This window comes from Phyllobates terribilis, unplaced genomic scaffold (genome assembly GCF_046119375.1).
Source record: "Phyllobates terribilis strain yellow unplaced genomic scaffold, ASM4611937v1 Scaffold_505__1_contigs__length_1300667, whole genome shotgun sequence".
NCBI lineage: Eukaryota > Metazoa > Chordata > Amphibia > Anura > Dendrobatidae > Phyllobates > Phyllobates terribilis.
In genome coordinates, this window is record NW_027363265.1 from 749,323 (window position 1) to 774,255 (window position 24,933).

Sequence of the window (24,933 nt, forward strand, 5' to 3'; positions counted from 1 at the left end):
GCAAAGCTGGAGCAAGACGTTCTGGGATCTTCAGTGTCAACGAATTTTCACGTCAAGGTAATTATGACGTTACCTTTATGGACCAGGATGTTTGCCTTAATGTCTTTGAGTGGCTCCGTGGTCACTCTAGTGACCCCTGCTTGGAAGGAGTTAGATGGGAACCTTTGTTTGGTCTGCAAGAAAAGGAGGTGACTGTGACTGTCTATAACCCTTTTACAGACCCTGAGCTGCTGGAGTGCTTCCTCTCTCGCTACTGTGAATATGTGCGGAAGGGAGTGAAGCAAGTCAATTGTCTAGGAATCTTTAACTGTCAGTATAAATTCCGTGTGAAATTGAAAAGGGATCCTGACAGTGTGGGGGGCTTTAGACACCCTCCATCAAATTTTTCCGTTGCAGGCCATAGAGGTTTCCTCTTTTACCCAGGCCAGCCCATGTTTTGCCGTAGATGCTTTTCTTTCGGACATACCATGGTAACATGCCTTAAAGGGCAGTGTTGCCGAAATTGCAGAAAGGAGGGGCATATGGCCAACCAGTGTCCAGAGGCCAAGTCCTGTGATGTCTGTGGGAGTAGTGATCACATGTATAAGGACTGTCCTATGAGTGCACCTAGACGTTCTGATAAAGAACAGAAGGAGGAGGAGCTGGAGAGGAGGCAGATGGCAAGCGCACTGAAAGTGCTGGAAAGATTGGAGAGGGAGGAGAGAGAGGGAAGGAGGCGGGAAACTGGTAGAGCCTCTCCCTCTACGGCGCCAGAGGAGGTGTCCCTGAGACCATGTTCTTCTTCTGCTGAAGAAATGAGGAAGAAGCGGAGGGAAGAAAAGGAGTTCTGGAGGGAAGTGGCAAAGGTGGAGAAAAAGGCAGTGTCTGCGAGAATATCTAGGAAAGTGGTGGAAGCAGAGCTGCCTGAGATGATGACTTTTGGAGAGGCAATGGACGCAACAGGATGTGAAGTGCAAATCTCGGAACCCGACAGTCCTGAACACCCTTCGGGTCCTGAAAACACTGAAGATTTTTCTTCGGAGGATGATAGGGGTGCAAAGAAGAGTCGTAGGGAGGATGGTGGGGGCAGTGATGATGCAGATTTTAGTGAGCCTCAGAGGAAGATCAGAACTGCCAGAATGAGGAGTGTGGCTGGTGAAGCCAGCGGGTCGGAAACCAGCTGTTCTGTTCTGATGGCGGAGGAGGATAGTGGTGGTGCTGGATAGTGTCACCATATAATATTGTAAATGTTTTTTCTTTTTGTCCTCTTGTGAGCTTTGGTTTAGGCCAAAGGCTATTTCTTTGTGTAATTGGTGAAGGAGTAGAAGTATTATGGGATTTACCATAGTGTCCCAAAACGTAAGAGTGTTTAAAAGTAAAGTAAGAAGAGCTGCTATTTTTGAGTTTTTAGCTATGCAAAATGCATCTATTTTTTGTTTACAAGAATGTGGGGTAGTGGATGGTGTGAAAGGGGATGAATGGTCTTATGGAGCGTCTGTGTGGTCGGGGAGTGCATGTAATAAGAATGATGGTGTGGGTATTTTGGTTAAAGGAAGGGAGGTTGTTTTGAGTGATTATTTGGTTATTGAGGTGGGGAGATGTATCCTTGCTAATTTTGTATACAAGAATGTAAAGTTTTGTGTTATTAATGTTTATGCGCCAGTTGAAAAAAATGAGCGCAAAAATTTATTTGAAAAAATTAAGCTTTTTGTTCCAGGAAGAATACCTGTGGTAATTGTGGGTGATATGAACTGTGATGTGGGGAGAGTGAATGTGGATGTGTCTGGGAAAGCATTATTGGAGTTAGTGAATGATTTTGGGTTGTGTGATATGCAGCGCGTGTGTAACATGAATCCTTTGTTGAACACTTTCTTTTCTGAGAGTGGTAGGGTACAATCCAGATTGGATTATTGTTTTATTTCTAAAAATATGGTTTCTGTTAATTATAGGCAGGAAAACGTTCTTTTTTCAGATCATGTGTGTATGTTGTGTGAGTTGGATATAAAAGTTGATGGAGTGTTTGGGAGAGGATTGTGGAAGTTAAATGTTAAACTGTTAGAGAATGAAGATGTGAGAAAGGAGTATGAAAGGCGGTATGAAGAATGGTGTAAGCATAAAAATGAGTTTGGGAATGTTTGTGAGTGGTGGGACTGGGTGAAGAAACAAACAAAAATGTTCTTTAAAAATTTAGGATACAAGTATGCAGCAATTAAAAGAGAGAGTTTTGTTAAACTGAACGCGCGGTTGAGCGTTTTGTATAAGTTAAGGGAAGGAGGAGTTGAGGTGGAGGAGGATATTTTAGAGGTAAAAAAGGAGATTAGTGAGTTTTTGTTGGAGAGAGGGAGAAGCATAGTGTTTAGGGCAAAGATTGATAAGATGGAGCAGGATGAGAAATGTTCTCGGTTTTTCTTTAAAAAAGTTTTTGAAAAGAAACAGAGTATGAGCGTGGTGTATGGAGCAGATGGAAGTGAGGTGAGTGGAGAGGATATGTGTGAAGAGGTGGCTAAGTTTTATGAGGATCTGTATGCAGTGAAACAGAGGGATGAATGTTTGGAGAATGATGTTTTGAGTGTGTTAGAGAGTAAGTTGAGTGAAGCAGAAAGAGAGAGAGTGATGGGTGAGGTGACTGGTGATGAGGTATGGAAGGTTCTGTGTAGTATGGCTTTGAATAAGACGCCGGGGGAGGATGGCCTCCCAGTAGAATTTTATCGTGTGATGTGGGGTGTGATTGGTAAGGACTTTGTGGATGTATGTAAGTATATGTGGGGAAACATGGAGGTGGCTGAGAGTATGCGTGCAGGTATGGTTGTGTTAATTCCTAAGAAAGGGGATTTGAAAAGTCTGAGGAATTGGAGGCCAATAACGTTACTTAATTGTGATTATAAAATCTATGCAAAACTTATGGCTAATAGGATGCGTGATGTGATAGAGAGTGTGATTGGGGATGAGCAGTGTTGTGCGGTACCTGGGAGGCGGATTCATGAGTGTGTGTGTATGTTAAGAGATTGTCTATGGGATTGCATGGGTCGTAAGAAGAGTGTATTTTTGTTAAGTTTGGATTTTGAAAAGGCTTATGATAGGTTGTCGCATGGTTTTTTGTTCAGAGTGTTGTTAAAAATGGGTTTTCCGGCTGATTTTGTTGGGCGAGTGAGAAGTTTGTATGCGGGTGTTTATAGCTGTGTTTTAATGAATGGGTATGTGGGTAGGAAAGTGAATGTGTTTTCGGGTGTGCGACAGGGGTGTCCTTTGTCCCCTGTAGCATTTATTTGTGCAATTGAGCCATTGTTGTGTATGCTGAGGAAAGATAAGGTAATTCGTGGTGTGCAAGTGCCGGGAGGTGGAGGAAAAGAATGGAAGGTGAGTGGTTATATGGATGACGTGTGTGTATTATGTGATTCTGAATGTTCGGTGAGGCGGGTGAAGTTGTTAGTGTCTATTTTTTGTGGTGCATCTGCGTTTAAAGTGAATTGGGAAAAGAGTGAGTGTAAGGGTTTTGGAGGCGGAAGTTTAAGTAGGGATGTAGGTGTGAATGTAGTGAATGGACCTATTAAAGTTTTGGGTGTGAAGTTTTCAGAGAGTTTGGATGGGAAAGAAAGTTGGGATGATGCGAAAGGAAAAGTTGAGCAGAAGTTGAATTTTTGGAAATTGAGGAGTTTATCCTTTTTTGGGAAGATTTTAATTGTTAAGAGTGTGGTGTTGCCAATATTTTTATATATTGCGGTAGTATTTCCACCAGGATATATGTGTATGAGAAGCTTGAATAGAATTTTATTTGTTTTTTTGTGGAACTCGAAAATGGAGAGAGCTAGGAGAGAAATTTTGGTTAAAAGAGTGGAAAAAGGTGGTTTGGGTTTTCCGAATTTGGACGTGTTTTTTGGTGTGAATATCGTTGTGTTTGTTTTGAAAGTGATTAGGGCGGATGGAAAGTTTTCATCTATGTGTAGGTATTTATTTGGAGCGTATTTGTTTCGTTTAAAGTGGCAAGAAAGGGATTTGCGATGTCCGATTGCTTTTGAGGTGCCTGTATGGTATGTGTGGGTTTATAAGTTTTTGGTGAGGTATGAACTGTGTGATGCAGATGTGAGATTGCTGGAGAATAAGAAGGCTGTGTATAGGATGATTGAATGTAGAGAGGTAGAATGTGGAATAAATATGGTTAGGGGTGGTGATGTGCAGAAGGTTTGGAAGAAAGTGCGGATGAGTGGTATGACCAACAAACAGAGTGAAGTTGTGTGGCAGTCTTTACATGGAGTATTACCTGTGAGAGAGTTTCAGAGGAATAGAGGTTTGGTGAGGAGTGAAATGTGTCCAAGAAATGGCTGTGGTGGAAGGGAAAGTGTGTTGCATGTTTTTTGGAATTGCCAGTATGCTAGAGATGTGATTGAGAGAATGGGGCCTTTGTGTAAAGAATTGTGTGGTGTGAATTTGTTGTCTTTTGAGTTGTTTATGTTTGGTTTGGGAATATGTGATGGGACGAAGGAAAGAGTCTTGTGGTTGATGCTTGCATGTATAAAGGAAGTGTTATGGGATGTGAGGAATGTGTATGTGTTTAAAAGGAAGGAAATTGCTGTAAAGGATAGTGTGAAGGTGATTTTGGGGAAGATGTATGTGTGTTTCCTATGGGACAAAAAGAGGAGAGGGGAAGTGGATGCGGAGGGAATATGGAAAGTTAAAAAGTGGAGATATATTGTTAGTACCTCTTGATTTTTGTTATTGTTGTTTTGAAATATGAAATAAATATTTCCGATGATGATGGGGACAGCAAATTGCGTATTGGATTTGACGCAGCTGTTTTGATGGAATTTTCCTTTGTCTGGTTTCCATAGACTGTGGAATTTCCTCGTCTGAGGAGAAAAAAAAAAAAAAAAAAATCTGTTCTTATCAGTTTAATATCTGATACGTCCCCTATCTGGGGACCATATATTAAATGGATTTTTAGAACAGGGAGATGGAAAAAGAGCTTGCTCTGTCCACTCCACGCATTGACCTGGTATTGCAGTATCTCCAGGACCGGTGCACCCCTTCTTTAATGCAGTTTCTAAAATCAGAAAGTATTGAATTCAATGTTTTTTGTTCATTTTGCTTGTTTGTCGGATTTTGGGATGGACTCTTTGGCTTTGCTTTTCTTCTCCTCATTGGATTTTTCATGTTCAAAGTTGCAGAAGCCAGATGACAAGCTCATTTTGGTTCAACTTCAGCAACTGTGCATTGCATTGCCATGTAATGTAACGCAATGCTATCTTTCTAGCTCTCCCTCTTTACTTCCTTTTGGATAAACAGACATATTAGGCAAGCATTTTGGAGCTTTCACCTAAATAACTACAGGTGGTGAGATAAGCTGCACAATATAATTGACCTTTCAGTATATTGTTGCACACACACCATCTATTTAGCAAATGCCCTTGTTATCAACAGCAGCCTTTTAAACTCACCTGAGCTAACAGGTATGTGCGCTGGTTACTCTGCTGCGCTTAAAATTTCTTTTTTGGTTTGCTACAATGCCTTTTCTGAAACGTTGTCTCCCTCTGCTGGAACACTGACTTCTTTCAATTAATGCCTGCAGACTATAAAAGAGAACCCAACCCAAAAAGTTTGGTTGATTAGTCTGTGGCATTCTGTTAAACTGTTGCTTATGGCGGTCTCTGTGAGCTTCTCAGCGACATTCAGCCAGCCAGGTATCCTGCCTGCAGTAGATGGAATGTGGCAATGGAACGCTGGCTGCGCGTGTCATAATAGGCTCTGAGCCTTTATATACCTGCGCACAGCAGCAGCCACCTTCAGTCTGCTGCTGGACAGCCAGCAGCAGCAGGAGAGGTAAGTAATCAGCAGCCCTCCTGCTAAGGGTAGACAGCTGCTCGTTCCACCCCACCCCCCGCCTTAATTGGTTCTCCTCCCTTCCAACGGTGTTGAGGCGGGTGGGAACAGCAGGGGGTGAGGGTGCTGTGTTTAAAGAGGTGGAGTTATGCAGATCTAAAACGCGTGGATTGCAGCAGCAGCAAGCCGAAAAGTGCAGGCATGTAAGGGATCTAGAGGTTGACAACATGTCTTCTTAACGGGAGTCCAGGAGCTCATCTCCACAAATGGACTCTTCAGGATCCTTGGGTGGCTCCGTAGTTCGAAACCAATTCTGGTTATCGCTTCTCGGCCTTTTGGCTAAGATCAAGTGTAGTATCTGTTCTTATCAGTTTAATATCTGATACGTCCCCTATCTGGGGACCATATATTAAATGGATTTTTAGAACAGGGAGATGGAAAAAGAGCTTGCTCTGTCCACTCCACGCATTGACCTGGTATTGCAGTATCTCCAGGACCGGTGCACCCCTTCTTTAATGCAGTTTCTAAAATCAGAAAGTATTGAATTCAATGTTTTTTGTTCATTTTGCTTGTTTGTCGGATTTTGGGATGGACTCTTTGGCTTTGCTTTTCTTCTCCTCATTGGATTTTTCATGTTCAAAGTTGCAGAAGCCAGATGACAAGCTCATTTTGGTTCAACTTCAGCAACTGTGCATTGCATTGCCATGTAATGTAACGCAATGCTATCTTTCTAGCTCTCCCTCTTTACTTCCTTTTGGATAAACAGACATATTAGGCAAGCATTTTGGAGCTTTCACCTAAATAACTACAGGTGGTGAGATAAGCTGCACAATATAATTGACCTTTCAGTATATTGTTGCACACACACCATCTATTTAGCAAATGCCCTTGTTATCAACAGCAGCCTTTTAAACTCACCTGAGCTAACAGGTATGTGCGCTGGTTACTCTGCTGCGCTTAAAATTTCTTTTTTGGTTTGCTACAATGCCTTTTCTGAAACGTTGTCTCCCTCTGCTGGAACACTGACTTCTTTCAATTAATGCCTGCAGACTATAAAAGAGAACCCAACCCAAAAAGTTTGGTTGATTAGTCTGTGGCATTCTGTTAAACTGTTGCTTATGGCGGTCTATGTGAGCTTCTCAACGACATTCAGCCAGCCAGGTATCCTGCCTGCAGTAGATGGAATGTGGCAATGGAACGCTGGCTGCGCGTGTCATAATAGGCTCTGAGCCTTTATATACCTGCGCACAGCAGCAGCCACCTTCAGTCTGCTGCTGGACAGCCAGCAGCAGCAGGAGAGGTAAGTAATCAGCAGCCCTCCTGCTAAGGGTAGACAGCTGCTCGTTCCACCCCACCCCCCGCCTTAATTGGTTCTCCTCCCTTCCAACGGTGTTGAGGCGGGTGGGAACAGCAGGGGGTGAGGGTGCTGTGTTTAAAGAGGTGGAGTTATGCAGATCTAAAACGCGTGGATTGCAGCAGCAGCAAGCCGAAAAGTGCAGGCATGTAAGGGATCTAGAGGTTGACAACATGTCTTCTTAACGGGAGTCCAGGAGCTCATCTCCACAAATGGACTCTTCAGGATCCTTGGGTGGCTCCGTAGTTCGAAACCAATTCTGGTTATCGCTTCTCGGCCTTTTGGCTACGATCAAGTGCTTTATTGCAGGAGATTGTGGTTGAAGGGCACTCGGGTACCCCTCTCCTTGGCCTGGCAGGATCGTCCACTTTGGTGGACTTAACCTGCTTGCTGCTATTAGGGAGAGGGCTTAGTCCCAGGGTAACGAGTTGCGATCCCCCAGCTTCCAGGTGTTTTTCGCTGCAAGAACACTGGGAGCGCAGATTGCAAGCGGCTGCAATTTGCAACCTTGTTGCGTTTTTCCATGGAGGTTGACCCTAACCTCGTGCCTCTTTATGCGAGGCTAAAAAACTCTATCCGAGTTCACTTCACGGCGGGTGGCTCGGATATGAGGAAATTAGGGTATGTAGTCCAGGACGTGCTCAGGAACCTTCTTGGCGTACAAAGGAATGAAATTCTCTCCATCCAGGATTATCCCAGAAGAGGTGACTATGACATCACATTCACTGGAGAAGGTATTTTTAGAGATGTACTAGAAAAGTTAAAAAAAGTTGAAAATAGTCCTGTTTTGAAAGGGATACAAATTGTTGAGCACGTCCTGGATGAGGTAAGACTGGTTATTGTAAAAGTATTTTCGCCCTTTGTTTCTGCTCCAGAAGTAATGTCATTTCTAGCAATTTATTTTAAAAGTGTTAAATGTATTGGGAAGATAATAAACGAATATAACATATGGACATCTAAGTGGAAATTCCTTGTGAAGTGTACAAGAGATCCAAATACACCAGGTGGTATACGGCTCCCCCCTGCCCGTTTCAAAATTGGGCAAACAAATGGGGATTTCTTCTTTTCTGGGATGCCAGTATATTGCAGAAATTGTGGGCGCTATGGTCATTCAAAAGAAAACTGTCATGTATCATGTAGAAATTGTGCTAGTGAAGAACATGAGACAAAAGAATGCCCTAAGGAAAAGAAATGCAGTTTTTGCCAGACTCCAGGTCACTTTTATTTTTCTTGCCCTCACAGATTTCGGGAAGATGAGCAAAAGGGGAAGTCCAAGACGTCCGACCAAGGACCAAAAGATCAGACCACCCCTCAGGAGGAGGAACAACAACCTGGAGCCTCTGGAGACAATAAGAGCGTACCAAATAGTGAAGTGTCTCCAGAGTCTATGACAGGTAAAATACCAAATCCCAAAACCTGGCTGCAGGACCTGCGGGAGTCCAAAAGGAGGGCTGAGAAGGAGCAGAAGGGCACTACTGGTAAGGTCAAAAGGGACCGGCAAAAGGCCGACACAGAAGCCCATGCCCAGTCTGGGTCTCCTAGGGCTGAGGGCGCTGAGTGGATAAAGGTGGGTCCTAAGAAAAAGAAAAAGGGTGGTTCGGAGGAGGCAGCAGGAGGTGAACAGATGGACACTTCTCCAGAAGGGGACGTGGACGCTGGACCCTCAGAGGTTTCGGTCTCCACTGCTACAGGTGGGGAACGGGATCTTGCTGCCTCTGAAGAGTCAGAGGCTCTGCCTTGTGCGCAACCTCCTCCTATAGGACGACCTTCTACAGGTCAAACAGGGGCGGCGGAACCCCTCGGGGACCCACCTGATGAGGAACTGCATGGCCAGCCAATGGAGACCCAGCGGGTTCTGCCAGCCAGCCCTCCGAGCTATGCCAGTGTAGCGTCGGGTTTATATAAATGTGGTAATCTTTCCTCCTCCACGGAGACTCTCGTGACGATACTATCAGATGAGGAGGGAGGCGCAAGCCCAGTGGTCTGATCAGGTTCATCGGACAGGTAAATCCGTTGCTCTTAGTTACCTAAGTAAAATTTTTACATTTTCTAATGATGGCTGAACTCAAAGGTATTTCCCTCAACGTGAGAGGCATAAAATCTAACACGAGAAGAACTGCTCTTTTTAATTTTTTTACGTGTTTTACTGCATCTGTATTTTTTCTGCAAGAATGTAATATCCCACATGAAATGTCATATCAAAAATATAAAGATGAGTGGAAGTGTGGGCCATCTGTCTGGTCCGGATCAAATGCTGCAGGATCAGCGGGTGTAGCCATACTTTTTAAAGGGAACGTTTTAATTGATTTTATTCAGGAAATTTTACCAGGTCGTATTTTATTAGTGAAAGCTTTTATTGATGGTATTAGATGGCAGTTTTTAAATTTTTATGGATCCCCAGAGAAAAATGAAAGAGCCGAAATGCTTGATCTTTTACCATTATTTATTAATAACTCTGAACCTTTTATCTTAGCAGGGGATTTTAATTGTGTTTTAAAAGGTGAAAACCGGCGCTCCAGCTCTGTAAGCAGGAACTACGATAAAACCTCAGGTATGCTACATGATATAGTCAAAGATGCTAAATTGATAGACATATATAAAGAGTGTCATAGTGACAGCCCAGAGGACGCCGGTTTCACTTGGAGCAATGCTAATTGTAGCTCTAGGATTGATTTTATTTTTGGTTCAGATAAAACAATACCTGCCAAATGTGAAGTTTTAACTAATATATTTTCAGACCATAAACTTTTATCCTTTACCATAAAAGTAAATGACAACAAAAAATGTGGTAAGAAAAGCTGGAAAATGAACGTATCCCTTTTAACCGACCCGCAGATTTTATCAGATTTTATTGAGTTTTATAGGAAATGTAGAAAAGGGAAAAAAACAAATGAGACTATGAGTGTATGGTGGGATAGAATGAAAGTAAAAATAAAAGACTTTTTTATTAAAAAGAGTATATGTAGAGCCAAAGAAAAATATGAAGAATATAGAATTTTAAATACCCGCCTACAAACATTATTTAAGCTCAGAGACAATGGGATAGATGTACAACTTGATATTTCAAACTTAAAAGAAGAGATTTCAAAATGGCTAGAACAAAAAGGAAAAGAGATAATTTTTCGTTCTAGAGTACAACATATAGAAGAAAATGAAAAGTGTTCCAGATATTTTTTTAGGAAAAATAAAAAAGAAAAAGTGATAATTGACCATATAGATGGTGAGAATAATATAAAAAATATGCTGGGTAAAGTTGAGTTTTTTTTTTCTAATCTTTTTAATGGAAAAAATATAGATAATAAATTAATGGATGATTCGCTGCAAGGACTAACAGCTGTTTTAGATCCCGCATCCCAAGAGTTTTTATCCCAAGTTTTAACGGAACAAGAAGTGTTAAAAACTATTAAAAGTTTTAAAACTGGAAAGGTCCCTGCTCCTGATGGCATCCCAATAGAATTTTATGTATGTTTTTATGATATTTTAAAAGATGATTTGTTTTATTTGTTTACTGAGGTTTTTAATAATAAGGTTTTATTAAATTCCTGGAAGAAAGGTGAAGTCTCCCTCCTATACAAAAAAGGCGATAAATCAAAATTAGAAAACTGGAGACCAATAACACTTTTAAATTGTGACTATAAAATAATGGCTAAAATTTGTGCAAATCGTCTAAAAGAAGTCATCAGCAAAGTTATTCATTCTAATCAAGTGTGTGGGGTGCCGGGGCGCAGTATATGGGACAATCTGAATTTAGTGAAAGACTGTATTGAGGATGTGAAAGACAGAAAGGGGAAAATGGCGATTTTATCTATTGATTTTGAAAAAGCATTTGACCGTGTCTCACACTTTTATCTTTTTAAAGTTTTAGAGAAAATGGGCATACCAGAAGGGTTTTTACTATCGCTTAAAGCATTTTACAAGGATTGTACAAGTAAGATTTTAGTGAATGGTTTTAAGACACAAGAGGTATTTTTACGGTCAGGGGTGAAACAGGGATGCCCTCTGTCCCCCCTACTGTTTATCTGTGCACTGGAACCAATGTTATGTGCAATACGCCAAAATAAACAGATATGCGGTGTCCCTCTGCCTGGAAGCGGTGGTTTGGAGGCCAAGGTTGTAGGCTACATGGATGACGTGGCGGTCTTGTGTACAGATGCACCATCACTTACGGCCACTCTCCATCAAGTGCAATCCTTTTGCCTAGCTTCTGGTTTTAAAATCAATTTTAATAAGTGTAACATTTTAAGTGTTGGGGGGATGATTTTACGTGATGTACCAATTAATGTCTCCGAATCCATTTCCATTTTAGGTATATCATTCACTGAAAATAATGATGGTTATAATAGTTGGGAAACAGTTACACAGAAAGTAAATACGAAAATATGTATGTGGAACATGAGGAGACTTACAATGGAGGGTAAAGTATTGGTTTTAAAGATGGTGATTTTACCTCTTTTATTGTATCTTAGCATGGTTTTCCCCCCGCCTGTTAATGTTTTAAAAAAGATAACCAAAACCTGTTTTACCTTCTTTTGGAACTCAAAAATGGAAAAGCTGAAAAGAGAAATCGTGATGAAATCAAAAGTAAAAGGTGGTAAAGATTTTCCAGATTTTAATAGGTTTCTTTTAATCCATCTGTTCGTTTACTGTTTTAATGCCCTTTTTAAGAATCACTATTGGTCCTTTTTTATGCGTTTTAATACAGGATTTTTTATGAGAAAGTTTGGATGGTATGAAGTTAATATTTCTGTGCCCCATGCTTTTAATTTGTCGACGCATTATGAGATTTTAAGGAAAATAGTGTCAGATTTTAATTTAGGGACTAAGAAAATAGAGGAATTAAGAAATAGTAAGAAACTAATTAAAGAAATACGTAAAAGTGAGGAAATATGTAATGTTGACAGATATGATGATGACAAATCTATGTCTATCTGGAAAATGATTAACGTTTTTTATCTTTTTAATGAACAGAGAGATCTGGCTTGGAGTTGCATGCACCGCTGTCTTCCTTGCCGGGCATTCCAATACAGAAGAGGATTTGTGAGGTCTGCCATCTGCCCAAGAGCCGGATGCCAAGACGAGGAAACGGTGGAACATCTATTATGGACATGTAATTTTGCAAAGGATTTCTGGAGAAGACTGCTCCCCCTACTGGAAAGGGTGGCAGACCTCAAGGACTTTACATATAAAACTGTGCTATACGGACTTATGGAATGCCCCACAATGGACCAGTACACAATGGCTTGGAAGACAGTGAACTGCGCCAAGTCATCTCTCTGGAAAGCGCGCAACATTGCTATTTTTAAACAAGATGTTTTATCAGTGAATGATGTTTTAAGTTTATGTTTATGTGAAATGTATACTTATTATTTAATTGACAAAAAGAAGAATGTACATATTTCCAAAAAATGGCTTGTTGACCAATGGAACCTAATTATTTAAAATCTTTGTATTTTTTTGTTTTGTAAATTTCATTTGTCTTTTAACGTTTGGTATTTGTGTAATTATGCTTGTAATTTGTTAAAGTTTTAATAAACGGTTTTATCCCTCTGCAGGGGATAGCCAAATTAAAAAAATCTGTTCTTATCAGTTTAATATCTGATACGTCCCCTATCTGGGGACCATATATTAAATGGATTTTTAGAACAGGGAGATGGAAAAAGAGCTTGCTCTGTCCACTCCACGCATTGACCTGGTATTGCAGTATCTCCAGGACCGGTGCACCCCTTCTTTAATGCAGTTTCTAAAATCAGAAAGTATTGAATTCAATGTTTTTTGTTCATTTTGCTTGTTTGTCGGATTTTGGGATGGACTCTTTGGCTTTGCTTTTCTTCTCCTCATTGGATTTTTCATGTTCAAAGTTGCAGAAGCCAGATGACAAGCTCATTTTGGTTCAACTTCAGCAACTGTGCATTGCATTGCCATGTAATGTAACGCAATGCTATCTTTCTAGCTCTCCCTCTTTACTTCCTTTTGGATAAACAGACATATTAGGCAAGCATTTTGGAGCTTTCACCTAAATAACTACAGGTGGTGAGATAAGCTGCACAATATAATTGACCTTTCAGTATATTGTTGCACACACACCATCTATTTAGCAAATGCCCTTGTTATCAACAGCAGCCTTTTAAACTCACCTGAGCTAACAGGTATGTGCGCTGGTTACTCTGCTGCGCTTAAAATTTCTTTTTTGGTTTGCTACAATGCCTTTTCTGAAACGTTGTCTCCCTCTGCTGGAACACTGACTTCTTTCAATTAATGCCTGCAGACTATAAAAGAGAACCCAACCCAAAAAGTTTGGTTGATTAGTCTGTGGCATTCTGTTAAACTGTTGCTTATGGCGGTCTCTGTGAGCTTCTCAGCGACATTCAGCCAGCCAGGTATCCTGCCTGCAGTAGATGGAATGTGGCAATGGAACGCTGGCTGCGCGTGTCATAATAGGCTCTGAGCCTTTATATACCTGCGCACAGCAGCAGCCACCTTCAGTCTGCTGCTGGACAGCCAGCAGCAGCAGGAGAGGTAAGTAATCAGCAGCCCTCCTGCTAAGGGTAGACAGCTGCTCGTTCCACCCCACCCCCCGCCTTAATTGGTTCTCCTCCCTTCCAACGGTGTTGAGGCGGGTGGGAACAGCAGGGGGTGAGGGTGCTGTGTTTAAAGAGGTGGAGTTATGCAGATCTAAAACGCGTGGATTGCAGCAGCAGCAAGCCGAAAAGTGCAGGCATGTAAGGGATCTAGAGGTTGACAACATGTCTTCTTAACGGGAGTCCAGGAGCTCATCTCCACAAATGGACTCTTCAGGATCCTTGGGTGGCTCCATAGTTCGAAACCAATTCTGGTTATCGCTTCTCGGCCTTTTGGCTAAGATCAAGTGTAGTATCTGTTCTTATCAGTTTAATATCTGATACGTCCCCTATCTGGGGACCATATATTAAATGGATTTTTAGAACAGGGAGATGGAAAAAGAGCTTGCTCTGTCCACTCCACGCATTGACCTGGTATTGCAGTATCTCCAGGACCGGTGCACCCCTTCTTTAATGCAGTTTCTAAAATCAGAAAGTATTGAATTCAATGTTTTTTGTTCATTTTGCTTGTTTGTCGGATTTTGGGATGGACTCTTTGGCTTTGCTTTTCTTCTCCTCATTGGATTTTTCATGTTCAAAGTTGCAGAAGCCAGATGACAAGCTCATTTTGGTTCAACTTCAGCAACTGTGCATTGCATTGCCATGTAATGTAACGCAATGCTATCTTTCTAGCTCTCCCTCTTTACTTCCTTTTGGATAAACAGACATATTAGGCAAGCATTTTGGAGCTTTCACCTAAATAACTACAGGTGGTGAGATAAGCTGCACAATATAATTGACCTTTCAGTATATTGTTGCACACACACCATCTATTTAGCAAATGCCCTTGTTATCAACAGCAGCCTTTTAAACTCACCTGAGCTAACAGGTATGTGCGCTGGTTACTCTGCTGCGCTTAAAATTTCTTTTTTGGTTTGCTACAATGCCTTTTCTGAAACGTTGTCTCCCTCTGCTGGAACACTGACTTCTTTCAATTAATGCCTGCAGACTATAAAAGAGAACCCAACCCAAAAAGTTTGGTTGATTAGTCTGTGGCATTCTGTTAAACTGTTGCTTATGGCGGTCTCTGTGAGCTTCTCAGCGACATTCAGCCAGCCAGGTATCCTGCCTGCAGTAGATGGAATGTGGCAATGGAACGCTGGCTGCGCGTGTCATAATAGGCTCTGAGCCTTTATATACCTGCGCACAGCAGCAGCCACCTTCAGTCTGCTGCTGGACAGCCAGCAGCAGCAGGAGAGGTAAGTAATCAGCAGCCCTCCTGCTAAGGGTAGACAGCTGCTCGTTCCACCCCACCCCCGCCTTAATTGGTTCTCCTCCCTTCCAACGGTGTTGAGGCGGGTGGGAACAGCAGGGGGTGAGGGTGCTGTGTTTAAAGAGGTGGAGTTATGCAGATCTAAAACGCGTGGATTGCAGCAGCAGCAAGCCGAAAAGTGCAGGCATGTAAGGGATCTAGAGGTTGACAACATGTCTTCTTAACGGGAGTCCAGGAGCTCATCTCCACAAATGGACTCTTCAGGATCCTTGGGTGGCTCCGTAGTTCGAAACCAATTCTGGTTATCGCTTCTCGGCCTTTTGGCTAAGATCAAGTGTAGTATCTGTTCTTATCAGTTTAATATCTGATACGTCCCCTATCTGGGGACCATATATTAAATGGATTTTTAGAACAGGGAGATGGAAAAAGAGCTTGCTCTGTCCACTCCACGCATTGACCTGGTATTGCAGTATCTCCAGGACCGGTGCACCCCTTCTTTAATGCAGTTTCTAAAATCAGAAAGTATTGAATTCAATGTTTTTTGTTCATTTTGCTTGTTTGTCGGATTTTGGGATGGACTCTTTGGCTTTGCTTTTCTTCTCCTCATTGGATTTTTCATGTTCAAAGTTGCAGAAGCCAGATGACAAGCTCATTTTGGTTCAACTTCAGCAACTGTGCATTGCATTGCCATGTAATGTAACGCAATGCTATCTTTCTAGCTCTCCCTCTTTACTTCCTTTTGGATAAACAGACATATTAGGCAAGCATTTTGGAGCTTTCACCTAATTAACTACAGGTGGTGAGATAAGCTGCACAATATAATTGACCTTTCAGTATATTGTTGCACACACACCATCTATTTAGCAAATGCCCTTGTTATCAACAGCAGCCTTTTAAACTCACCTGAGCTAACAGGTATGTGCGCTGGTTACTCTGCTGCGCTTAAAATTTCTTTTTTGGTTTGCTACAATGCCTTTTCTGAAACGTTGTCTCCCTCTGCTGGAACACTGACTTCTTTCAATTAATGCCTGCAGACTATAAAAGAGAACCCAACCCAAAAAGTTTGGTTGATTAGTCTGTGGCATTCTGTTAAACTGTTGCTTATGGCGGTCTCTGTGAGCTTCTCAGCGACATTCAGCCAGCCAGGTATCCTGCCTGCAGTAGATGGAATGTGGCAATGGAACGCTGGCTGCGCGTGTCATAATAGGCTCTGAGCCTTTATATACCTGCGCACAGCAGCAGCCACCTTCAGTCTGCTGCTGGACAGCCAGCAGCAGCAGGAGAGGTAAGTAATCAGCAGCCCTCCTGCTAAGGGTAGACAGCTGCTCGTTCCACCCCACCCCCCGCCTTAATTGGTTCTCCTCCCTTCCAACGGTGTTGAGGCGGGTGGGAACAGCAGGGGGTGAGGGTGCTGTGTTTAAAGAGGTGGAGTTATGCAGATCTAAAACGCGTGGATTGCAGCAGCAGCAAGCCGAAAAGTGCAGGCATGTAAGGGATCTAGAGGTTGACAACATGTCTTCTTAACGGGAGTCCAGGAGCTCATCTCCACAAATGGACTCTTCAGGATCCTTGGGTGGCTCCGTAGTTCGAAACCAATTCTGGTTATCGCTTCTCGGCCTTTTGGCTAAGATCAAGTGTAGTATCTGTTCTTATCAGTTTAATATCTGATACGTCCCCTATCTGGGGACCATATATTAAATGGATTTTTAGAACAGGGAGATGGAAAAAGAGCTTGCTCTGTCCACTCCACGCATTGACCTGGTATTGCAGTATCTCCAGGACCGGTGCACCCCTTCTTTAATGCAGTTTCTAAAATCAGAAAGTATTGAATTCAATGTTTTTTGTTCATTTTGCTTGTTTGTCGGATTTTGGGATGGACTCTTTGGCTTTGCTTTTCTTCTCCTCATTGGATTTTTCATGTTCAAAGTTGCAGAAGCCAGATGACAAGCTCATTTTGGTTCAACTTCAGCAACTGTGCATTGCATTGCCATGTAATGTAACGCAATGCTATCTTTCTAGCTCTCCCTCTTTACTTCCTTTTGGATAAACAGACATATTAGGCAAGCATTTTGGAGCTTTCACCTAAATAACTACAGGTGGTGAGATAAGCTGCACAATATAATTGACCTTTCAGTATATTGTTGCACACACACCATCTATTTAGCAAATGCCCTTGTTATCAACAGCAGCCTTTTAAACTCACCTGAGCTAACAGGTATGTGCGCTGGTTACTCTGCTGCGCTTAAAATTTCTTTTTTGGTTTGCTACAATGCCTTTTCTGAAACGTTGTCTCCCTCTGCTGGAACACTGACTTCTTTCAATTAATGCCTGCAGACTATAAAAGAGAACCCAACCCAAAAAGTTTGGTTGATTAGTCTGTGGCATTCTGTTAAACTGTTGCTTATGGCGGTCTCTGTGAGCTTCTCAGCGACATTCAGCCAGCCAGGTATCCTGCCTGCAGTAGATGGAATGTGGCAATGGAACGCTGGCTGCGCGTGTCATAATAGGCTCTGAGCCTTTATATACCTGCGCACAGCAGCAGCCACCTTCAGTCTGCTGCTGGACAGCCAGCAGCAGCAGGAGAGGTAAGTAATCAGCAGCCCTCCTGCTAAGGGTAGACAGCTGCTCGTTCCACCCCACCCCCCGCCTTAATTGGTTCTCCTCCCTTCCAACGGTGTTGAGGCGGGTGGGAACAGCAGGGGGTGAGGGTGCTGTGTTTAAAGAGGTGGAGTTATGCAGATCTAAAACGCGTGGATTGCAGCAGCAGCAAGCCGAAAAGTGCAGGCATGTAAGGGATCTAGAGGTTGACAACATGTCTTCTTAACGGGAGTCCAGGAGCTCATCTCCACAAATGGACTCTTCAGGATCCTTGGGTGGCTCCGTAGTTCGAAACCAATTCTGGTTATCGCTTCTCGGCCTTTTGGCTAAGATCAAGTGTAGTATCTGTTCTTATCAGTTTAATATCTGATACGTCCCCTATCTGGGGACCATATATTAAATGGATTTTTAGAACAGGGAGATGGAAAAAGAGCTTGCTCTGTCCACTCCACGCATTGACCTGGTATTGCAGTATCTCCAGGACCGGTGCACCCCTTCTTTAATGCAGTTTCTAAAATCAGAAAGTATTGAATTCAATGTTTTTTGTTCATTTTGCTTGTTTGTCGGATTTTGGGATGGACTCTTTGGCTTTGCTTTTCTTCTCCTCATTGGATTTTTCATGTTCAAAGTTGCAGAAGCCAGATGACAAGCTCATTTTGGTTCAACTTCAGCAACTGTGCATTGCATTGCCATGTAATGTAACGCAATGCTATCTTTCTAGCTCTCCCTCTTTACTTCCTTTTGGATAAACAGACATATTAGGCAAGCATTTTGGAGCTTTCACCTAAATAACTACAGGTGGTGAGATAAGCTGCACAATATAATTGACCTTTCAGTATATTGTTGCACACACACCATCTATTTAGCAAATGCCCTTGTTATCAACAGCAGCCTTTTAAACTCACCTGAGCTAACAGGTATGTGCGCTGGTTACTCTGCTGCGCTTAAAATTTCTTTTTTGGTTTGCTACAATGCCTTTTCTGAAACGTTGTCTCCCTCTGCTGGAACACTGACTTCTTTCAATTAATGCCTGCAGACTATAAAAGAGAACCCAACCCAAAAAGTTTGGTTGATTAGTCTGTGGCATTCTGTTAAACTGTTGCTTATGGCGGTCTCTGTGAGCTTCTCAGCGACATTCAGCCAGCCAGGTATCCTGCCTGCAGTAGATGGAATGTGGCAATGGAACGCTGGCTGCGCGTGTCATAATAGGCTCTGAGCCTTTATATACCTGCGCACAGCAGCAGCCACCTTCAGTCTGCTGCTGGACAGCCAGCAGCAGCAGGAGAGGTAAGTAATCAGCAGCCCTCCTGCTAAGGGTAGACAGCTGCTCGTTCCACCCCACCCCCCGCCTTAATTGGTTCTCCTCCCTTCCAACGGTGTTGAGGCGGGTGGGAACAGCAGGGGGTGAGGGTGCTGTGTTTAAAGAGGTGGAGTTATGCAGATCTAAAACGCGTGGATTGCAGCAGCAGCAAGCCGAAAAGTGCAGGCATGTAAGGGATCTAGAGGTTGACAACATGTCTTCTTAACGGGAGTCCAGGAGCTCATCTCCACAAATGGACTCTTCAGGATCCTTGGGTGGCTCCGTAGTTCGAAACCAATTCTGGTTATCGCTTCTCGGTCTTTTGGCTAAGATCAAGTGTAGTATCTGTTCTTATCAGTCTAATATCTGATACGTCCCCTATCTGGGGACCATATATTAAATGGATTTTTAGAACAGGGAGATGGAAAAAGAGCTTGCTCTGTCCACTCCACGCATTGACCTGGTATTGCAGTATCTCCAGGACCGGTGCACCCCTTCTTTAATGCAGTTTCTAAAATCAGAAAGTATTGAATTCAATGTTTTTTGTTCATTTTGCTTGTTTGTCGGATTTTGGGATGGACTCTTTGGCTTTGCTTTTCTTCTCCTCATTGGATTTTTCATGTTCAAAGTTGCAGAAGCCAGATGACAAGCTCATTTTGGTTCAACTTCAGCAACTGTGCATTGCATTGCCATGTAATGTAACGCAATGCTATCTTTCTAGCTCTCCCTCTTTACTTCCTTTTGGATAAACAGACATATTAGGCAAGCATTTTGGAGCTTTCACCTAAATAACTACAGGTGGTGAGATAAGCTGCACAATATAATTGACCTTTCAGTATATTGTTGCACACACACCATCTATTTAGCAAATGCCCTTGTTATCAACAGCAGCCTTTTAAACTCACCTGAGCTAACAGGTATGTGCGCTGGTTACTCTGCTGCGCTTAAAATTTCTTTTTTGGTTTGCTACAATGCCTTTTCTGAAACGTTGTCTCCCTCTGCTGGAACACTGACTTCTTTCAATTAATGCCTGCAGACTATAAAAGAGAACCCAACCCAAAAAGTTTGGTTGATTAGTCTGTGGCATTCTGTTAAACTGTTGCTTATGGCGGTCTCTGTGAGCTTCTCAGCGACATTCAGCCAGCCAGGTATCCTGCCTGCAGTAGATGGAATGTGGCAATGGAACGCTGGCTGCGCGTGTCATAATAGGCTCTGAGCCTTTATATACCTGCGCACAGCAGCAGCCACCTTCAGTCTGCTGCTGGACAGCCAGCAGCAGCAGGAGAGGTAAGTAATCAGCAGCCCTCCTGCTAAGGGTAGACAGCTGCTCGTTCCACCCCACCCCCCGCCTTAAATGGTTCTCCTCCCTTCCAACGGTGTTGAGGCGGGTGGGAACAGCAGGGGGTGAGGGTGCTGTGTTTAAAGAGGTGGAGTTATGCAGATCTAAAACGCGTGGATTTCAGCAGCAGCAAGCCGAAAAGTGCAGGCATGTAAGGGATCTAGAGGTTGACAACATGTCTTCTTAACGGGAGTCCAGGAGCTCATCTCCACAAATGGACTCTTCAGGATCCTTGGGTGGCTCCGTAGTTCGAAACCAATTCTGGTTATCGCTTCTCGGCCTTTTGGCTAAGATCAAGTGTAGTATCTGTTCTTATCAGTTTAATATCTGATACGTCCCCTATCTGGGGACCATATATTAAATGGATTTTTAGAACAGGGAGATGGAAAAAGAGCTTGCTCTGTCCACTCCACGCATTGACCTGGTATTGCAGTATCTCCAGGACCGGTGCACCCCTTCTTTAATGCAGTTTCTAAAATCAGAAAGTATTGAATTCAATGTTTTTTGTTCATTTTGCTTGTTTGTCGGATTTTGGGATGGACTCTTTGGCTTTGCTTTTCTTCTCCTCATTGGATTTTTCATGTTCAAAGTTGCAGAAGCCAGATGACAAGCTCATTTTGGTTCAACTTCAGCAACTGTGCATTGCATTGCCATGTAATGTAACGCAATGCTATCTTTCTAGCTCTCCCTCTTTACTTCCTTTTGGATAAACAGACATATTAGGCAAGCATTTTGGAGCTTTCACCTAAATAACTACAGGTGGTGAGATAAGCTGCACAATATAATTGACCTTTCAGTATATTGTTGCACACACACCATCTATTTAGCAAATGCCCTTGTTATCAACAGCAGCCTTTTAAACTCACCTGAGCTAACAGGTATGTGCGCTGGTTACTCTGCTGCGCTTAAAATTTCTTTTTTGGTTTGCTACAATGCCTTTTCTGAAACGTTGTCTCCCTCTGCTGGAACACTGACTTCTTTCAATTAATGCCTGCAGACTATAAAAGAGAACCCAACCCAAAAAGTTTGGTTGATTAGTCTGTGGCATTCTGTTAAACTGTTGCTTATGGCGGTCTCTGTGAGCTTCTCAGCGACATTCAGCCAGCCAGGTATCCTGCCTGCAGTAGATGGAATGTGGCAATGGAACGCTGGCTGCGCGTGTCATAATAGGCTCTGAGCCTTTATATACCTGCGCACAGCAGCAGCCACCTTCAGTCTGCTGCTGGACAGCCAGCAGCAGCAGGAGAGGTAAGTAATCAGCAGCCCTCCTGCTAAGGGTAGACAGCTGCTCGTTCCACCCCACCCCCCGCCTTAATTGGTTCTCCTCCCTTCCAACGGTGTTGAGGCGGGTGGGAACAGCAGGGGGTGAGGGTGCTGTGTTTAAAGAGGTGGAGTTATGCAGATCTAAAACGCGTGGATTGCAGCAGCAGCAAGCCGAAAAGTGCAGGCATGTAAGGGATCTAGAGGTTGACAACATGTCTTCTTAACGGGAGTCCAGGAGCTCATCTCCACAAATGGACTCTTCAGGATCCTTGGGTGGCTCCGTAGTTCGAAACCAATTCTGGTTATCGCTTCTCGGCCTTTTGGCTAAGATCAAGTGTAGTATCTGTTCTTATCAGTTTAATATCTGATACGTCCCCTATCTGGGGACCATATATTAAATGGATTTTTAGAACAGGGAGATGGAAAAAGAGCTTGCTCTGTCCACTCCACGCATTGACCTGGTATTGCAGTATCTCCAGGACCGGTGCACCCCTTCTTTAATGCAGTTTCTAAAATCAGAAAGTATTGAATTCAATGTTTTTTGTTCATTTTGCTTGTTTGTCGGATTTTGGGATGGACTCTTTGGCTTTGCTTTTCTTCTCCTCATTGGATTTTTCATGTTCAAAGTTGCAGAAGCCAGATGACAAGCTCATTTTGGTTCAACTTCAGCAACTGTGCATTGCATTGCCATGTAATGTAACGCAATGCTATCTTTCTAGCTCTCCCTCTTTACTTCCTTTTGGATAAACAGACATATTAGGCAAGCATTTTGGAGCTTTCACCTAAATAACTACAGGTGGTGAGATAAGCTGCACAATATAATTGACCTTTCAGTATATTGTTGCACACACACCATCTATTTAGCAAATGCCCTTGTTATCAACAGCAGCCTTTTAAACTCACCTGAGCTAACAGGTATGTGCGCTGGTTACTCTGCTGCGCTTAAAATTTCTTTTTTGGTTTGCTACAATGCCTTTTCTGAAACGTTGTCTCCCTCTGCTGGAACACTGACTTCTTTCAATTAATGCCTGCAGACTATAAAAGAGAACCCAACCCAAAAAGTTTGGTTGATTAGTCTGTGGCATTCTGTTAAACTGTTGCTTATGGCGGTCTCTGTGAGCTTCTCAGCGACATTCAGCCAGCCAGGTATCCTGCCTGCAGTAGATGGAATGTGGCAATGGAACGCTGGCTGCGCGTGTCATAATAGGCTCTGAGCCTTTATATACCTGCGCACAGCAGCAGCCACCTTCAGTCTGCTGCTGGACAGCCAGCAGCAGCAGGAGAGGTAAGTAATCAGCAGCCCTCCTGCTAAGGGTAGACAGCTGCTCGTTCCACCCCACCCCCCGCCTTAATTGGTTCTCCTCCCTTCCAACGGTGTTGAGGCGGGTGGGAACAGCAGGGGGTGAGGGTGCTGTGTTTAAATAGGTGGAGTTATGCAGATCTAAAACGCGTGGATTGCAGCAGCAGCAAGCCGAAAAGTGCAGGCATGTAAGGGATCTAGAGGTTGACAACATGTCTTCTTAACGGGAGTCCAGGAGCTCATCTCCACAAATGGACTCTTCAGGATCCTTGGGTGGCTCCGTAGTTCGAAACCAATTCTGGTTATCGCTTCTCGGCCTTTTGGCTAAGATCAAGTGTAGTATCTGTTCTTATCAGTTTAATATCTGATACGTCCCCTATCTGGGGACCATATATTAAATGGATTTTTAGAACAGGGAGATGGAAAAAGAGCTTGCTCTGTCCACTCCACGCATTGACCTGGTATTGCAGTATCTCCAGGACCGGTGCACCCCTTCTTTAATGCAGTTTCTAAAATCAGAAAGTATTGAATTCAATGTTTTTTGTTCATTTTGCTTGTTTGTCGGATTTTGGGATGGACTCTTTGGCTTTGCTTTTCTTCTCCTCATTGGATTTTTCATGTTCAAAGTTGCAGAAGCCAGATGACAAGCTCATTTTGGTTCAACTTCAGCAACTGTGCATTGCATTGCCATGTAATGTAACGCAATGCTATCTTTCTAGCTCTCCCTCTTTACTTCCTTTTGGATAAACAGACATATTAGGCAAGCATTTTGGAGCTTTCACCTAAATAACTACAGGTGGTGAGATAAGCTGCACAATATAATTGACCTTTCAGTATATTGTTGCACACACACCATCTATTTAGCAAATGCCCTTGTTATCAACAGCAGCCTTTTAAACTCACCTGAGCTAACAGGTATGTGCGCTGGTTACTCTGCTGCGCTTAAAATTTCTTTTTTGGTTTGCTACAATGCCTTTTCTGAAACGTTGTCTCCCTCTGCTGGAACACTGACTTCTTTCAATTAATGCCTGCAGACTATAAAAGAGAACCCAACCCAAAAAGTTTGGTTGATTAGTCTGTGGCATTCTGTTAAACTGTTGCTTATGGCGGTCTCTGTGAGCTTCTCAGCGACATTCAGCCAGCCAGGTATCCTGCCTGCAGTAGATGGAATGTGGCAATGGAACGCTGGCTGCGCGTGTCATAATAGGCTCTGAGCCTTTATATACCTGCGCACAGCAGCAGCCACCTTCAGTCTGCTGCTGGACAGCCAGCAGCAGCAGGAGAGGTAAGTAATCAGCAGCCCTCCTGCTAAGGGTAGACAGCTGCTCGTTCCACCCCACCCCCCGCCTTAATTGGTTCTCCTCCCTTCCAACGGTGTTGAGGCGGGTGGGAACAGCAGGGGGTGAGGGTGCTGTGTTTAAAGAGGTGGAGTTATGCAGATCTAAAACGCGTGGATTGCAGCAGCAGCAAGCCGAAAAGTGCAGGCATGTAAGGGATCTAGAGGTTGACAACATGTCTTCTTAACGGGAGTCCAGGAGCTCATCTCCACAAATGGACTCTTCAGGATCCTTGGGTGGCTCCGTAGTTCGAAACCAATTCTGGTTATCGCTTCTCGGCCTTTTGGCTAAGATCAAGTGTAGTATCTGTTCTTATCAGTTTAATATCTGATACGTCCCCTATCTGGGGACCATATATTAAATGGATTTTTAGAACAGGGAGATGGAAAAAGAGCTTGCTCTGTCCACTCCACGCATTGACCTGGTATTGCAGTATCTCCAGGACCGGTGCACCCCTTCTTTAATGCAGTTTCTAAAATCAGAATGTATTGAATTCAATGTTTTTTGTTCATTTTGCTTGTTTGTCGGATTTTGGGATGGACTCTTTGGCTTTGCTTTTCTTCTCCTCATTGGATTTTTCATGTTCAAAGTTGCAGAAGCCAGATGACAAGCTCATTTTGGTTCAACTTCAGCAACTGTGCATTGCATTGCCATGTAATGTAACGCAATGCTATCTTTCTAGCTCTCCCTCTTTACTTCCTTTTGGATAAACAGACATATTAGGCAAGCATTTTGGAGCTTTCACCTAAATAACTACAGGTGGTGAGATAAGCTGCACAATATAATTGACCTTTCAGTATATTGTTGCACACACACCAT

At 43.1% G+C, this 24,933-nt stretch overlaps 12 non-coding genes across 12 annotated transcripts; all 12 read left to right on the forward strand.

The window, feature by feature from the left end:
* The first annotated feature begins 4,813 nt into the window (after positions 1-4,813).
* LOC141231452 (U2 spliceosomal RNA) lies at positions 4,814-5,003 on the forward strand. The gene has a single exon (XR_012297844.1). It is a non-coding gene; the product is annotated as a U2 spliceosomal RNA (small nuclear RNA).
* A 1,109-nt stretch (positions 5,004-6,112) lies between these two features.
* Positions 6,113-6,303, forward strand: LOC141231082 (U2 spliceosomal RNA). Its single transcript, XR_012297495.1, has one exon. It is a non-coding gene; the product is annotated as a U2 spliceosomal RNA (small nuclear RNA).
* Positions 6,304-12,687: 6,384 nt separating this feature from the next.
* Positions 12,688-12,873, forward strand: LOC141231414 (U2 spliceosomal RNA). Its single transcript, XR_012297819.1, has one exon. It is a non-coding gene; the product is annotated as a U2 spliceosomal RNA (small nuclear RNA).
* A 1,109-nt stretch (positions 12,874-13,982) lies between these two features.
* LOC141231083 (U2 spliceosomal RNA) lies at positions 13,983-14,173 on the forward strand. Its single transcript, XR_012297496.1, has one exon. It is a non-coding gene; the product is annotated as a U2 spliceosomal RNA (small nuclear RNA).
* A 1,108-nt stretch (positions 14,174-15,281) lies between these two features.
* Positions 15,282-15,472, forward strand: LOC141231084 (U2 spliceosomal RNA). The gene has a single exon (XR_012297497.1). It is a non-coding gene; the product is annotated as a U2 spliceosomal RNA (small nuclear RNA).
* Positions 15,473-16,581: 1,109 nt separating this feature from the next.
* Positions 16,582-16,772, forward strand: LOC141231085 (U2 spliceosomal RNA). Its single transcript, XR_012297498.1, has one exon. It is a non-coding gene; the product is annotated as a U2 spliceosomal RNA (small nuclear RNA).
* Positions 16,773-17,881: 1,109 nt separating this feature from the next.
* On the forward strand, positions 17,882-18,072 carry LOC141231087 (U2 spliceosomal RNA). The gene has a single exon (XR_012297500.1). It is a non-coding gene; the product is annotated as a U2 spliceosomal RNA (small nuclear RNA).
* A 1,109-nt stretch (positions 18,073-19,181) lies between these two features.
* Positions 19,182-19,372, forward strand: LOC141231361 (U2 spliceosomal RNA). Its single transcript, XR_012297772.1, has one exon. It is a non-coding gene; the product is annotated as a U2 spliceosomal RNA (small nuclear RNA).
* Positions 19,373-20,481: 1,109 nt separating this feature from the next.
* LOC141231088 (U2 spliceosomal RNA) lies at positions 20,482-20,672 on the forward strand. Its single transcript, XR_012297501.1, has one exon. It is a non-coding gene; the product is annotated as a U2 spliceosomal RNA (small nuclear RNA).
* Positions 20,673-21,781: 1,109 nt separating this feature from the next.
* On the forward strand, positions 21,782-21,972 carry LOC141231089 (U2 spliceosomal RNA). Its single transcript, XR_012297502.1, has one exon. It is a non-coding gene; the product is annotated as a U2 spliceosomal RNA (small nuclear RNA).
* A 1,109-nt stretch (positions 21,973-23,081) lies between these two features.
* Positions 23,082-23,272, forward strand: LOC141231090 (U2 spliceosomal RNA). Its single transcript, XR_012297503.1, has one exon. It is a non-coding gene; the product is annotated as a U2 spliceosomal RNA (small nuclear RNA).
* Positions 23,273-24,381: 1,109 nt separating this feature from the next.
* LOC141231091 (U2 spliceosomal RNA) lies at positions 24,382-24,572 on the forward strand. Its single transcript, XR_012297504.1, has one exon. It is a non-coding gene; the product is annotated as a U2 spliceosomal RNA (small nuclear RNA).
* The last annotated feature ends 361 nt before the right edge of the window (positions 24,573-24,933 follow it).